Source organism: Macrotis lagotis, chromosome 1 (genome assembly GCF_037893015.1).
Source record: "Macrotis lagotis isolate mMagLag1 chromosome 1, bilby.v1.9.chrom.fasta, whole genome shotgun sequence".
Classification (NCBI taxonomy): Eukaryota; Metazoa; Chordata; class Mammalia; order Peramelemorphia; family Peramelidae; genus Macrotis; species Macrotis lagotis.
This window is the reverse complement of record NC_133658.1, coordinates 695,984,699-696,001,862: the sequence shown is the minus strand read 5'-3', so window position 1 is coordinate 696,001,862 and position 17,164 is coordinate 695,984,699. Positions and strand designations below refer to the sequence as shown.

The 17,164-nt window shown below is 36.2% G+C and overlaps 1 protein-coding gene across 2 annotated transcripts in view; it reads right to left on the bottom strand.

The window, feature by feature from the left end:
- The window catches only part of STK39 (serine/threonine kinase 39), a 310,860-nt gene that overhangs the window by 114,197 nt on the left and 179,499 nt on the right, over positions 1–17,164 (bottom strand). The gene's annotated exons all lie outside the window — the stretch shown is intronic.

The following is a 17,164-nucleotide window of genomic DNA, read 5'->3' as shown; positions in this document are numbered from 1 at the left end:
TTTTCCGTTTCCTCTTCCAAATACAATTCACTGGGTTGATAAGTCAAAAAATCAATTTAGAACATAGGAATAAAGACCATAAATCAATATATGTTATTTTCTACAGAAAAAATTACTGATGCAAGAAAAATGAATAATTCTATGTCTACTGCACTTCATTTTCAACATTAATAATAATAATAATCCAGTTAATCCTTAAATTTGAGGTTAGATTATTCAGCCATATGAAATTTGACACTTTTTCAAATAAATATAAAGAAAATCAACTTTCACACAACCTAAATGCAAAATGGAATTTCATTCTTCTTCAGATAACCATAACTAAATACAGCAAAATGCTAGCTATCTGTAACATACAGGGAATGAATCATTTTAGAGAACTGACATTTTAACACAGTTTCACTAAAATCAGAAAATTACCTTCCATTAAGATCTGAAAGTTATTACTAAGAACAAAATTTAAAAGCAAAATGTACTTTTAAGAGTTTTAACTTTATATTTTGACTTTTAAGTGTAAATCTTTCCAGAATCTATGCTACACTTACCTTCTTTCCTAAATAGACAAGAACAATAACTGAACAATTTCTTGATAAATTAAAGGAATCAATGTCAGGAGTCTAAGCCCTGTTGAAGCTATTTCTTCACCCCTCAGGTCCCAGACACAGGAGTCAAAACAACAAATATTTAATAATCATGTTCTAGACACTGTGCTAAACACTAGGAATATTTCAAATGAAAGCAGAAAGCTCCTGGCCTCAGGGAGTTGACATTCTGAAGAGAAAATACAATACATGAAAAGGTATCTGAAAAAGGAAAGATGGGACTAGGGAGAAGCATCTGTTCAAGGCAAGACCTAGAAAATATCTAATAATCAGTTTTGGAATCCAGGAAAGAATAAAAACCATGCCTGGTCTGGATGCTTTCCTTTAAATTAAAGTTAACCCAAACACTTGGAGAAAGAGGTTTCAGGGACAAAATTTTTTCAAAGATAAGAAGGCTAGCAAGTAATAGATTACCAAATATATGGCCTCTCTAGTATAATCAGATTTCCCTTGAGAATATATGGAGTCCTGCCTCCTTTTCCTGATCATTTTTTAACTTCCTCCCTGGCAACCATAAGCATAAGTTTTAGAATGCAAATTTCCTGAGATAAGGTTTATGGTTTCATACTTTGTATTTATGATTATTATTTGTTCTTCACCACAATATCAGGGAGGTGATGCCATGAAAAGCACACAAACTAGATTTGAGTGAGAAGATGCTGTGTTCAGTCACCAGTCTCACTTTCTTTTCCAGAACCATCTGGGTCCAGGGACCAGATATGAATCAAGGTGACTGGAGATGGTCCTGGATGAGAGGGAATCATGGTTAAGTGACTTGCCCAAAGTCACACAGAGAGTGTACTTGTCAAATGTCTGAGGTCACATTCGAACTCCTGTCTTTCTAAACCAAGACCAGTGCCTATCCACTGCACTGCCTGGCTACCCAGTTCTGTGGTAATCTACCCTACCCTACCCCATTCCTTTCCAGATTACAAACTGCTTAATGCCAAAATCATGAATAAAACATTCTAGGCCCTTTATAATATGGCCCAACTAAGCTTTTTTACCTTATCTCCTATTATAAATACCTACTAAGCCCTTTATGCTCTAGTCAGATGAGACCATTTAAATTTATAAAGCACTCAAGTTTTTCCACCCCACCCCACTTCCTTAATCAAGCTGCTGTTTTCTCCACCAGAAGAGGGAGCTTACCGAAATGTGATATTCTTCCACTCTTTTCCAAGTAGCAAATTCTGATTTCTCCTTGAGCTGAAGAGATATTTGCTTTCTCTGAAACACTCACTTAATTAAATATTTCTACTATGTATTAACTATTTACTTGTTTGATGTCTTCTAACAGGCCATAAATCATGAAGCCCCCAAAGTCCATTCTTATGGTGGTGGTTTGAGGAGAGAATGAAGAGACAAGGGAGCACATACTGCTTACATTAAAAATGGCATGTTTTTATTTTTTGTTTAAAAAAGTAAATGTTATGTTTTATTATTTCAGAAAAAGAAACTGAAGAAACCATCAATAAACACCCTAAGGAAAAAATCTCCAGGGACAGATGGATTTACAAGTAAATTTTACCAAACATTTAGGAACAATTATTACCAATTCTATATAAATTATTTTTAAAAATAGGAGTTTCGTCAAATTCTTTTTGTGACACCAATATGGTGCTGATACCTAAATGAGCAAGAGCCAAAACAGACAAAAGAAATTATAGACCAACGAAATTGATGAATAATTGATGCAATTAAGATTGATGCAAAAGTTTTAAATAAAATTTTAGCAAAAAGATTACAAAAAGTTATTACACTAGGATAATATGCTGTGATCAGGTAGGATTTATACCAGGTAGGCAAGGAGGGTTCAATATTAAGAAAACAATCAACATAAATGACCATATCAATAACAAGAAATCATGATCTCAACAGATATTGAAAAAGCCTTTGACAAAATTCAACACTCATTCCTATTAAAAACACTAGAAAGTATAGGAATAAATGAAATTTTCCTTAAAATAGCAGGCAGTTCTATCTAAAACTATCAGCAAGCATTATTTATAGTCAGTATAAATGAGAAGCATTTCCAGTAAGATAAGGGACAATACGAGGATGTCCATTATCACCACTTACTATTCAATATTATAGATGTTAGAAATTAGAAATGTTAGCTTTTGCAATAAGAAAAAAAAAATTGAAGGAATTAGAATTGACAATGAAGCAGAATTTTCACTCTTTGCAGATGTAACAACAACATAGAAAATACTTGGGAATTTACTTCTCAAGACAAACCCAGAAATTACAGGAATTCAATTACAAAATACTTTTCATACAAATAAAGTCAGATCTAAACAACTGGAAAAACATCAACTGCTCATGGTTAGGCCAAGCTAATATATAATAAAAATGATAATTCTGAAGCAGGGCACAGAGAAAATTCTATAATCTTTTAAGGTTTTTCTGTACTGTGGAGGATGCTCTCCATTCTGTATTTACTGTTTTGCTATCTCCATGCCCTTAACCATGCAAGACTTTTTGTCATGCCCTTTGGGAAGGAGAAGGCCTTACCCTTAGTACATAGTATACAAAGCACCATGCACAAGCAATGAGTATTGTCTTTGTCACTCCTTGGAGAACATCCCTGTACCATATGCATTGGAAAATCTCTGTCTCTGTTTCTGTCCCTCTCTCTCCTAGACACAAATGTTTTGGCCATGTGGCTAGGTCTAGGCTGATCTAAGCTTTTCTTCTCATCTCTTTCTCTCTTCTCTCATCTAAGCTTTTCTACTCTTCTCTCTTTCTTTTTACTTGACTACTACTTTCCCAACTCTTAATTACCAACATGGCCCCAGCTCCATGTGGCTGGAGCTATGTTGATCTAAGTTTCTTTGTTTCCTTTTTCCCTTTAAGCACTTTAGCTTTTTCTAAGCTCAACTTTTGACTAGGTAGTTCACCAGCTCGATGCCTCTCCACAGAGCTTAACTTGTGAACTATGTGTGGTCACCTGTGAACTCTAGATAGTAGAATTCTTTCTGCAATAACTTGTGACCTTTATAGTAACATGTGAATTAAAATCAGTCTTTCTTACCCTCCTGAGAGTTAGTGTTGGGTAAGTTTTTCACCCCCCCCCATAAACCCAATCGTTAAACCCCCCTGGGGAGGGAGATATTTTCCCATCATCAATTCTACCTAAATTAAATTTCTTATTCACTATCATATCAATTAATCTAAAAAATAGTAACAAATTCATCTGGAGCATCAAAAGGTCAAGAATACCAAGAAAATTAATGAAAAAAAAATGTAAAAAAAGGTGGTCTAGTTGAACCAGATCTAAACCTATACTATAAAAGCAGTAGTCATCAAAACTGCCTGGTACTGGCTAAGAAATAGAGTAATGGATCAGTAGATTAGAGTAGGTACAAAAGAAACAGTAATAAATGACATAGTAAAGTACTATTTGATAAACCCAAAGATCCTAGGACTATTCAACAAAAACAACGTATGGCAAAAAGTAGACATAGATCCACATCTCATACCCTATACCACAATAAGGTGAAAATGGGTACAGGATTTAAACCTAATGGGTGATACCACAGATCAGTTAAGAGAATAAGAAATACTCTGTGATCTTCAGAGAGAGGAGAAATTTATGATCAAACAAAAAAGCAAGAACATTATTACAAAATAGATGATTTTGACTAAATTAAATTAAAATTTTTTTGCACAAATAAAATCAATGCCACTTACTCAGAAATCTGGAAAACGATTTTCACAGCTAGTATTTCTGACAAAGGACTTATTTCTAAAATATGAAAAAAGTACTCCAAATTATTACTGATTAGAGAAATGCAAATTAAAACAATGATAAGGTACTACTACCTCATGCCTATCCAGCTGGTTAAGATGACAAAAAAAGGAAAATGATCAATGTAGGAAAGGATGTGGAAAAACTGGGACATTAATGTACAGTTGGTGGGGTTGTGAACAGATCTAGCCATTCTGGAGAGCAATCTGGAATTATGCCCAAAGAGCAATAAAACTATTCATTAAAGGATCCAGTAATACCAATACTAGGTCATTATGCCAAAGAAATTAAAAAACAACAATTCCAAAAATGGGAAAAGTCTCACATATTCAAAAATATTTTTAACAGCCCTTTCTGTAGTGGAAAAAATGGAAATTGAGGGGATGCCCATCAATCGGGGAATGGCTGAACAAGTTACAGAATATAAATATTATGAAGTACTATTGTTCTGTAAGAAATCATGAGTAGTTGGACTTTAGAGAAGCGTGAAAAGACTTGCATGAATTGATGCTAAATGAAGTGAGCAGAACCAAGAAAACAAGGTACAAATTAACAACATTATGAGAGAATCAACTATGTTGGATGAAGTTCCATTCGGTATTCAGAGACTAGAGACACGATCCTGAAAGACCTGCTATAGACAATATCCACATCCACAGAAAAAACCAGAGTCTGAATGCAGAACAAAACATACTATGTTCACTTTTTAAAAACTTCTTTTACGTTTTTTTTCTTTCTCATGTCTTTTTTTCTTTTCCCTTAGTTCTAATTCCTCTTTCACAACACAACTAATATGGTAATATCTTATACATGATTATATGTGTACAAATTTTACCACACTGGTCACCTCCATGGGGAGGGGGGATGGAAGGAAGGATGGCAGAAAAATGGGTAACTCATAAATTTGCAAATGGATGAATGTTGAAAAACTATGATTGCATGCAATTGGAAAAATAAAAACAAAATTTTGATTGGAAAAAGGTAAATTTTAATTATATTTATAATTTCATTATGTTATTATAATTTGCATTACATTTTATTACTATATTCAATGGTAATATGGGTTACATTATTGAGTATTTATAAGTCCCAGAAGAGCTGTGTCGGGGGGGGGGAGGCAGGGTTGCATACCTAATACCCTAAAAATCTCTTGCCAACCTATAGGAAGGCACCTTACATAGCTCACACAATCAAATCATATTTATTGAAACAAAGTTCTCTTTCATTGCTGATTTTATCCTTCATTCTCCAGTCTATGGACCACCAACACCACTGATGCTTACTACCACTTTCTTCCCTCATTTCTTTCTATTCTTCTTTCTTGACCCTTCTGTCCTCTTTTGTTTTCTGAAAGTCCCAGAAAAAGGCTGACTTTTTACTAGCACTGCCAGTTAGTCAGCACTCCTTTCTCATCAAATGTATTGAAACCTAACAGATAATTATCATTATTACTTCATGAGGTAACATGAACAATCACTGCATGTCTAGGTTGTTATTTCTCAAAGACTGTCTTCGTTTTTTTTACAGTATCCTCAATGGCTGACTTTTTCTATTTGTTTGGGTTTTTTTTAAAAGCCAGGAAAAAAAAAGTTGAGTTTGCACTTTATATGGAGAACTAACATTGAAAAGAATCATATCTTTATTATTTCTTGAAACATAAGAGGTGCTTAATAAATATGTTTGTTATATTGAAGGAGCTGGGTTTCCTGGGGGGAGAGGGGAGGAGAGGGGAGCTGTTTCTTCTAAGATAAAATGGATTCTGAAAACTTTAGATTTCCAGAAGACTAGTAAAGATAGCTCAGTTGATGATAATTACTGAAGGTTCAACTACAGACTGTAATAGGGAGATGTCAGATGAGGAATGATAATAATATTTTGTCCTTCATTTTTTGAAGATGACATGACAAGCACATGAATTGGATTTGAGTGGGGGGGGGGGGGGGTCCTGTGCTAAGTCAACATCCTCATTTTCTCCTCCAGAGACACCTAGATCAGTGACCAGATATGAATGAGGATGACTGGAGATAGCCCGGGATATGAGGCAATCAGAGTTAAGTGACTTGCCCAAGGTGACACAGTTATAGTTAAAGTCAAGTGTTTGAGGCTGGATACAAACTCCTATCCTCCCAAATCCAAGACCAGTGCTCTCTCCACTGTACCACCTAGCTGCCCTCATATGTGAGAGAAAAGACTTAACCTGGAGTCTTCATGGCTCTGAGACTTAGTTCTCAATTCACTATGCCTCTTAGTATAATATAATAATAAAATTTAACAATGTAGTAAACAGTAAAAACTGACATGTGTATGTAAGATAATAACAAAATTTTTCTAAAATATTAACAATTGTGTCAAATACCCCAATTAAAAGCCACTAGCTGCCAAAATTTATCATAAATTTCAGCTACAGCAGCTGGAACAGAGAATGACAAACTTTCCAAAAGTGTTCCCCAAAAATCTATTAGAAATTATAAGACTATTTTTAACTCCTGGCTTTATCATTTCATCTTCCACACTTCAATCTCATATGCCAGATAATGTATCTGCTACTAGCTCTCTCCCTTGGCCCCTTTCTGGTAGAAGTATTAAGGAGAAATCAACAGTAAAATGCAGGCAGCAGAGAAAAAGAGGAAGAAGAAAAAATCACAGGAAATTTTCAGAATGGTTACACCTACTGTATTATCAATGATTGAAAGCTCCAGTGGTAGGCTGCAAAACAGTTGGCAGTGGCTACTTGAAAACTTGCTGATTATTCTGAGCTTCTTACTAGAGCCCTCCCTGAGTCATTCTCAGCCTCCACTCCACCCCATCAGTAGTTATCCTCCCAGGTAGCAAATCTGAGAAGCCTTTTACTTGAAATGTAGAGAAATAAAGGAAGGTCATCTAAAGGTAGAAAGATTCAATCTATATTAGAAAGGAAAGGCAAGGTAATTGCTTTGCTGCTTTACTCCTGCTATGGAGGATGAGTGGGTAACATGTTTAAATGTGTACTTCATAAACCCCAATGTCTTCAACTTTTTACCGTTTTCCTAAACAAACTCTTTAAATTAAAAAAAAATCAAATTCAGAAAGCATTATTTTTACTAATCTCAAAGAAAATATGGTTAAAAAAAGACTTTTAATCTATTCTGAATTAGATGAGGCTTATGAAACAATTTTTAGCATAAGCAAATAAATATGTTGTGGGGAAGTTAGGAAATGTAATGCTCTCTCAGAGGCCTGCGCCTGGAATCAAGAGGATTTCAGTTCAAATTTCACCTCAGACACTAACCTTACTTTTAAGACATGCATATTTTTAAAATCAAAAACTCCCATGCTCTCTAGGGAAGGAATCTGAATATGAGGTTCAAACTCACTCACCACAATCCCAACCTACATTCCATCCAGTCTGGGCTGGAGAAATTACTGTGCTGAAAGAATGATGGTTTCACTGTCCAGCCTACTCCCTATAATGAACTGCTAGACTCCAATGCAAGCTCACAATATAATAAACGCTTTGAACAAAATACAGTCTGTGCTACCTCTTAGGTGCCATAGAACTAAAATGATTCAGCCACTGGAGCATCTGCTGATAGGTGGGTTTCATTCCATCCATGACACGCAAACACAGATAACTTGCTGCAGCCGGCTTATGATGCAAGGAGGTCAGCAGATGCTGGCCTCGAAAAGGCAGAGTACATTCCTCCCCACCCCCAACAGGGGTGCTTCAGAGAGATCCCACAATGTGATGTCAGCTAATTGGCAGAGCAATGAAGGACCTTGGCAAAGTGAGGTCTGGGCATGTAAGTCAATTTTCAAAGGCAAGCAGGGTCTGACAAGGTGCAGACATAAATCCTGTGAAGTTAAAAGGAGAATTCCGAATTGGGAAAAAAAAAACCCACCAGCTCTTTGAGAAGTTAATTTATGCAGGAAGTAGCAGCCATGCCTCTCAGAAAAATTGCACAGAGCTATGCAAATTTAATTGCGATTTAAAAGCCTGTGCTTTGAGAATTAATAACCAAATGGCTGGACCCTGTGTGAAGAAAGATTCAAACTATATCAGCAATGAAATCAATTGTGTCCTAGAATGAATATAATTATACTAGAGCCTCACTATAACACAGTGATGACTGCAGAACAGAATTCATCAAGCCACATTGCTCTTGAATCTCATCCAAGGGAGTTTGGAGTGGGGGCAATTGCTTAAGTACCAACAGAAACTCATTCTAAGGCTAGCTTACAAAGAAGGGGTTACATAGCAAAGACAGGTTGGGGAAGGTCCTGGTCTATACTTCAGTTTATGGACCTACTCAAAAAATAGTCCCCTACCAGTCAATCTCTCCAAGCTGTTTTACTGCCTTCTTTCCCAGCCCTCCCCCTCCCCCCAAAGTCAGCTGAGGAAAAGATGCTACACCACCTTCAGTTTTTTTTGATCTACTTCAACTCCTTTCAACTTTGGTATTTCTTTTTCAGCTTTGTGTTCTCTCCTTTGTTTTTAAATTGTTTCATTATACAAAATTGTATTTTCTCTCCCCCCATACTTTCCTCTATTGAAAAAAAGAAAAACCTTTGCATAAATATGCAAAATAAGGCAAAACAGATCCCACATGCCCATGTTCAAAAATCTTAGGTCTCAATCTGTACCCCAAGACTTTCATCAGTCATCTGGAAAAGTGGTCAGTCAATGCCCCAATCAGAGTTCTTAAGTCTCTCAAAAGTTGTCTGACTTTGCAATTTTGCTTACAGCCACCACTGCAAAGACAAAGTCAGCCCCAGGTAACCTACATTTGGTATAAATCTAAGACTCTTAAGAATTGTACAAAAGGAACAAAGGCTGTGAAACTGATTGAGTCAAATGAAAGACTCTTTTTTTGGATAATAATTAGATCTTCTTAAGAACTGCACACAATTGGGGCGGCTAGGTGGAGTAGTAGATAAAGCACCAGCCCTGGAGTCAGGAGTACCTGGGTTCAAATCCGGTCTCAGACACTTAACTAATTACCTAGCTGTGCCGTCTTGGGCAAGCCACTTAAAAAAACCTAAAGAAAAAAAAAAGAATTGCACACAATTTAAAAAATAGCATTAACTTGATGGTGCTACACAGTTATCCTTTATAACCGACATTTATCATTCTGCAAAGCACTTTGTCTTTTCAAAGATTTTTGCTATCATTTGCTTATCTCAGTTAGTCATGTTTTACCCTGATATTTCAAGGCATAGATCCATGATCAGCATCTTGTACTTTGTCCTCTCACTCAAAAATACTTGGAATATAATCATAATATGATTAATTGGAGAATTTGAGAAGTATTTTAAACTTTATTTCTTCAGCTCTTATATCATGAGACTCTTTTTAAGAATATCATGTACTTGACACATAAAATGAGTATTTCATCAATTAGTATAAATTTTTAAGACAATATAAACATTCACTTTGAACTCAGAAAAGTAAAAAAACCTAAAAACACAATTCTCTTCTCAAAAACCCATTGTAATTAAATGGGAAACTAGATCTATAACTAGTTTTAGTTCTGCTCCTTTCTAAACCTGATAAAATTACTTAAATTTTTTACCTACTTTGCTATTTCTATTCTATAAACTAAAAGGAGGACAGTGGCTTGGGTTTTCTCTATGCCTCATGACAGATGACGAGTACAGAAGAGGATCTCTTCAGCCTTCCAGGTGGGGGACTTGATCCACCTTCAAGCTAATGTCTACATGGCTATGATTTTGCTCTCCAGGTTCTTTGTAGAGAGATGCAAAGCCATCTAGACCCCAGATCTGGCCTCTATCCTCTACCTAGCATGTTGTCATTGACTACGCAAACACTCTTCCTCAATCTTCATTTTTCCCTGGCCAGGGCAGAATGCACTACATTTTATGGTAGACTCCTTCAGGTTTGCTCAATCTAAAAATCAGTCACTGACCCAGGGCCCTGGGCCCTTGTGACATCTGCAGCTGTTCCAAGACGGGGACCTGCACATCCTTCTCATCACCAGGAACAGAGCCTAGTAGATCAGGAACCTGGTAACCCTTCAGAATTAGAGGCAACCCAGACTAGTCAGAGCTGTTGCTAGGGTTGACGATAACAGGTAGCTGCTACAGTAAGCTTTGTAATATGCCTCATCGGCAGCATCTAGGATTTCTATCCTTCTGCAATAAAATGAAGAAACACACACACACACACACACACACACACACACACACACACACACACAGAGTCTCCTTATACTTTAAACTCTGCTACATTTTCTTTGATCCTGTGACGCAGACCTCCTTGCTGATCCTCACATAAGACAGGTGGTGCCGTGGATAGAGCACCAGTACTGGGGTCAAGAGGGCTGGAGAACTTGGGTATGTCACCTAACCTTGTAAAACAACAACAAAACAACACTATAAACCTTTACTATTTTTTTCTACCTCATGAACATGAAGCTAGTAAAAAGGAGCATGTGTGTTGTGGGGGTGGGGGGAGGTTTGTATATGCTAGAAATGTCAAAATACTTCATGACAGGGAAAATACGAAGTTTTTTGAGGGGAGCCACCTTATTAAACAAGAAAGATCATCAGTAACTATCAATCCATATGATTATTCTCCCATCTCCACAAAATCTTTATGAAAATTATGAGTGTCAAACTTCACCTGTGGGACGTCCACAGAGTATAGTCTGGACCAGATTAAAATGTGATATGGAAATGCTAAACAAAATAAATAAAAAATACAATACAACATAGATAATGTTCATTTGTGGTTTTCTAAGTTAGGAAGGGCTGGCAGATTGTGTTCAGTTGAGTTTGACACTACTGGTATAGAGAGAAAATTTGATAAAGTAATGAGAAAGGAATAGATAGACTTTAATAAATAAAATTCTAAAGCATACCCCATCTATTCAGTTATGAAACTAAATAAAAAGTACAGAAAATTAAAGATTCATTGTGCTTATGGTTTGTTGATTATTAAAAAGTGTGACTTGAAAGAACACCATTTTAAAAGCTCTCCTCTAACAAGAAGTCTCCCACCCATATACAAGATTTCCTGCAAGAAGGGGAAATTAAAAAAAAAAAATAATGGCTAACATTTCTATAGCACTTTAAAGTTTTCAAAGCACTCTGCTATATTATTTTATTTGATTCTTACAACAATAATATATGGGGTAGATACTATTTTCCCTTTTACAGATGAAGAAATGGGGGCTGAGATAGGCTAAGTCTCTCCTGGGGTCACATAGCTATCACATGTCTACAGAAGGATTTCCACTTAGGTCTTCTTGTCCTTTAGTCTGATGTTCTATGCATTAGGCCAATCTGTCTCCAAGATAAGTCAAATGCTCATTAAAGATGTAAATCACTGTACACTAATCCAAATGTAAAGATTCTGTAGAGATGGTAATATCCTCCAGAAGGGCTAGCGTACTGCAGAAACCCCTAAAAGGTATATAGAATTATTCAAAAGAACCTGATCTAACTGTTCTCAAAAAAAAAAAAAACTTATGCCATTATGTGGATGTTCTTGGATGCAACAACCCACTAGAGCTTATTCATCAGTACATATAATTGGAAAAGATGTTGTGCAAAGACAATGAGCTGTGCCTAAAACTGATTAGCAAGAAAAAGGCTAAAACTGTATTTCAAAATCTGTATAATGCTTTTAATAAACCTAAGCTCTTCCAGTGATACTATATGATCAAGAATCATAAAACAGCATAGTTCCCAAAGAATTAAAGGTACAGGTGCTCCTGCTCCCATATTGAAAAACAAGACAAATGGCAGGCAGGTATTTTACATATAAACAATTATCCAAAAGAATCAACATGAAGCTTTTTTTTTTTTTTTAGGTTTTTGCAAAGCAAATAGGGTTAAGTGGCTTGCCCAAGCCCACACAGCTAAGGTAATTATTAAGTGTCTGAAACCAGATTTGAACCCAGGTACTCCTGACTCCAAGGCGAGTGCTTTATCCACTATGCCACCTAGCCGCCCCCAACATGAAGCTTAACGGCTATCCATACTATGTTAAAGACTAGTTCTTGAGAAGAATTACCTGCTCCCCCACCCCCCAACCTTGGGGCACTTTGGGTGGACCTGCAGAGGATATGCAGGAGAACATGGAACAAAAGCCATATGGCTAAGGTAAGGACAGATTATAATCTTTACTCCTGGAAAGAATTCTCATATCAGTAAAATCATACTTCCACTACCATCTCCAAAATGGTTATCAATCTAAGAATTTATTAAATTTTGAAATATTACATTAATACTCTTCTTAGTAACCAAGCTAAGGAAGCAACAAACAACAAAATTCATTTTTAAACTGACTGTAAAACTTCATTTTCCTAAAATTCCTTTGAATGAAGTCCAAAAAGCATCCATTTTATATTGAGCTCTGTTCTCTAGAAAATAAGATCATACCAGGGAGAATCTAGTTCAATATTTTAGAATAATAATTATAAAAATGAGTGCCTGACCACTGCTATCAATCTTCAAACTAAGTAACTTCAAAACTTTTGCCATATTAAGCCATATTAACTTTAATTCAAACTTTTCTAATAATCCATAGTGAAATGATATTACATTAAAAAAAGAGATTGTTACAACTGCAGAAGGGAACAAAGGCTTTGAAAATTTTCTCCATTAGCAAAACCCTTTTTCACAAAAGCATCTTCTGATATTATTGAACTCTATTCTCAACTATTAGAGCTAAGCATGACTATCACTGATTTAAGAACATTGACCTACTTTTGGTAAACTGTCATTTCTGGATGTTCTCTTGAAATAAAGAGCCACTTTTTTTTTTTTTTTTTTTTTTTGCTAATGCTCCAAGACTGCAGGCTGAACCTACCTCATAATCCATCAGAGAACAGTTAGGGCAAAACTGATTATTTTCTAAATGGTCTTGACCACCTGACTATTAAATGTACTGATTTATTATTTAACTAGCTTTATATGCCTATCATATATATATATATATATATATATGTATATATATATATATATATACATACATATGTGTGTATATATATAATATATTATATATAAAAAGTTTATCATACTGTGAAATCTATTTTAATACCTCATGTAAAACACCAAAAATAACCACTGATATGTTTTTAAAACTCCCATAATTGTCTAGGTAGAATAGTTTTCTTCAGGACTTAAAAGTCCCAGACAAATTTTTCTTCCAAGTAGAGAACAACGTAAATGAAACATTTCTAGATTAGAGGGATCCAAGAGAAGCAAAATTTGATCATGAGTACACTTTGATTATTCCTATACTTGAAGTAAAAGTTCTATTCTGCAGAATGGACTATAATCAATCAACCATCCAATGGCCATTTGTTAAAAGCTAGGCACTTGGCATCCAAAGACAAGAGCAAATAATCTTTATGTTCTATCAGAGAACACAACATGTAATGTACAAATTTAAAATACAAATTGTAAAAAAAAACAATAAATGCAAGGTAATTTTAGAGAGAGAGGGTTCTAGGAAAGATTTCACATGAAATTGAGACCTGAAGCAAGCAAAACTTTACAAGACAAGCAAAAGATGAGAAGAAAATGTATTCCAGACATGGGACACAACCAAAGCAAAGAGGGTAACAGTCAAATTTTGCTGTTTTCTCCTTCAGTGTGCTGGGAATTTTGTCTTTTTTTTCCTTTCCTCTATTTTCAGTGATATTTGGAACCTTCAACACAATCTGGGAATGCCCTCCAAAACCTCTAGAGATAATTAACCTCCTTCTATTAAACAAATAGGGGTAATACAGCAGGTTTTTGTTCTTTTTAAGACTGATTTTTATGATGTTGTGGATTAGTTATCTATCTTTGGGTTTTTTCCCCCTACTTTAATTTTCAGGAAAAGTTAATATCTTATTCTAAACTTTGAACTTATTCCCTAGAAATCAACCCAGTAAGTCTACTAAAAGAATGATGTTCCCTATTTTAGCCTGTATCTCCATTGTTTTCTGTGGTTATTTGTTCTGCAAAATGAAAATGTTGGTCAAAATGATTAAGAAACTTTTAAATTTTCCTATTCCTACCTCCAGACAAAGGGATGCTAATAAGAAAGGGGCAGTCCTTTTATCTCACAGAGCATTTAATGGTGTTGGCCCCAATCAATATAATCCAGTGGGTATTCAATAAGGGGTTATTCCTTTAAATGGATAGTAGTCACAGCCTAAAGTGTACATTCTCTGTTGGCATGAGGGCAAATTTCCCTTTCTGTCCTCACCTATGCCTCTCTTCTTCTCAGGCTTCACTGGTCCTTGGTCCTTCTTATGACTATTTCCTTCTTTTTCTCCCTCCTGGTCAATACTAAAGTATCTTTGACAGACTCTTACCCACAGTTATTCTTTCTTCCTCTCATCCCTTCCACATCATTGAACTCTCTTCCCTCCTCCTCCTCCTCCCTTAGCTCTCACTACTTCCCTCTATACCTTTGTGAGAAAGATCATAATGTGAATGGCTTAATGTTACAGGGTGTTGGAAGGGATTGTAGAAGCCGAATCATCTAGCTTAACAGTTAAAACCATAGCCAAGTGACTTGTCCAACATCATTCCAACAGGAAATCAAAGAGGCAGAATCTGGATCTAGATCTCATGACTTCTACGTCATCAACAATACTGCTTAGGAGGAGGGAGTAATGGTCATGTAACTCTAATTTTCTCCATCTTCCTGGGTTTTTCCCTCAGTAACATGGCACTTGGCTCCCCTGCCCCCTGATTTTTGGCAGTTATTCTAAACTATTATAACCCCCAGATCCATCCATCCTATTCTCCTCTTCCTCATTTACCTTGAATGAAAGGAAATAATAAATTAGTTAACAATTATAGGCTAACAGGTACTTAGCTACCATTTTCCCTGCCCAAATTACCTCTTCAGGGAGACAGGAAGACATCTCTTTTCATTAATTAGCTTATAGGAATATTCCCCAAGGGGTTGTAGGATTCCAATTTTTCCCTTCCTTTGCTCTTAAAAATTCTAGTGATTTGTTTAGGGAATTAGGCAATTGGATTAGTCTAGAACAGTCACTTTTAAGTTCAGTGAGTTTTATATCAAATTTTACAATATATGATGTAATTGATATCACACAGAAATAACATTCCGACTTTCAGAAGAATAGTGCTGATATCATAGTATTTTTTGAGTCAAGATGGTTTATTGAGAACATTGGAGGGGCAGCTAGGTGGCGCAGTGGATAAAGCACCAGCCCTGGAGTCAGGAGTACCTGGGTTCATCCGGTCTCAGACACTTAATAATTACCTAGCTGTGTGGCCTTGGGCAAGCCACTTAACCCCATTTGCCTTGCCAAAAAAAAAAAAAAAAAAAAACTAAAAGAGAAGAACATTGGATTTTAATTCTGCCTCTAACTGTTGACTTGAGCAACTTGATCTTCATGAAATATAACAATGAGAGATGAATCGGACTACAGAGGCAGCTGAGTATAGTAGAAGGGGTGCTGGACATGGGAGCTACACTCATTCTACTAGAATATTGCTGACTAGATGGAGACCTTAAGCAAGTCACTTAACTTCTGGGAATTGGAACAAACTATCTACAAACCTTTCCTTATGAGCCTGTAATGACAATGAACAAAAGAATGAATGAAAAATGTTTTACAAAACTTGATGAGAGGGGTGGCTAGGTGGCACAGTGGACAGAGCACCAGCCCTGGAGTTAGGAGTACCTGAGTTCAAATCCAGTCTCAGATGCTTAATAATTACCTAGCTGTGTGGCCTTGGGCAGGCCACTTAACTCCATTTGCCTTGCAAAAACCTAAAAAAATAAAAAAAAAACTTGATGAGCTAAAAAAAGGGGACAGTTAGGTGGCTCACTGAATAGAACATTAGTCCTGGAGTCAGAAGGATCTGAGTTCAAATCCAGACTCAGGCACTTGATACTTACTAGCTTTGTGACATTGGGCAAGCCACTTAACTTTACTGCCCCATAAAAAAAAGGACTTAATGAGCTATTTATAAACATTAGTTGCCATTATTTACCCTTCTCATTTAATAGATAAAACAAGTCCAAAAAAGCTGAAGAGACATGACTTGATTCCTGTCATAGAGAAGGTAAGTTAAGTGCTAGACCTGAAAAACAAACTCATCTTTCTTTTCTTACAAACCATCCAGATTACTTGTTTATGAGACCTAGTCCATCCCATCTTAAAGGATTTCTGGTAAGACCAAATAAAATAATGTACATAGAGGTGCATTCTGAAATATGAAGTGCTGAACAAAGGTCAGTTGTCAAAATGCTTTTTGCTGCTTTTCAAAAGACAAATAAACAGGGGAGGCTAGGTGCCACAGTGGATAGAGCACCGGTCCTGGAGTTAGAAGTACCTGGGTTCAAATCTGGCCTCAGATACTTAATAATTAATTACCTAGCGTATGGTCTTGGGAAATTGCCCTGCAAAAACCTAAAAAAATGAAACAAAAACAAAAGACAAATAAACAAAACTGCCAAGCATGGTGGTACATGCCAGGACTCCTTGCTACCAGGAAGACTCTGGAGTCACAGTGGACTATGCCCAGACCATATCCATTCTATGTCTGGCATTAGCACAAGGATCAGAAGGTCAGCAGTAGCCTAAGGAGGAGACTTGGGTCTACCTCACCAACAGAGCAGGTCAAAGTTGCTGTACCAGTGAGAATGTGCCTGGGCCATCTAGGTGAGACACGAAGAGATACCAACAAAACAACCAACAGTATTTCAGTTATGCTCTAAGTCAACCAGTTTGTGACTAGCCTGAGAACTTAACCAGCATCTGTTATAATTCTATAGGAAAAACAAGTTCTGACCTATAATCAATTGATTGATCAATTGACAAATATTTAT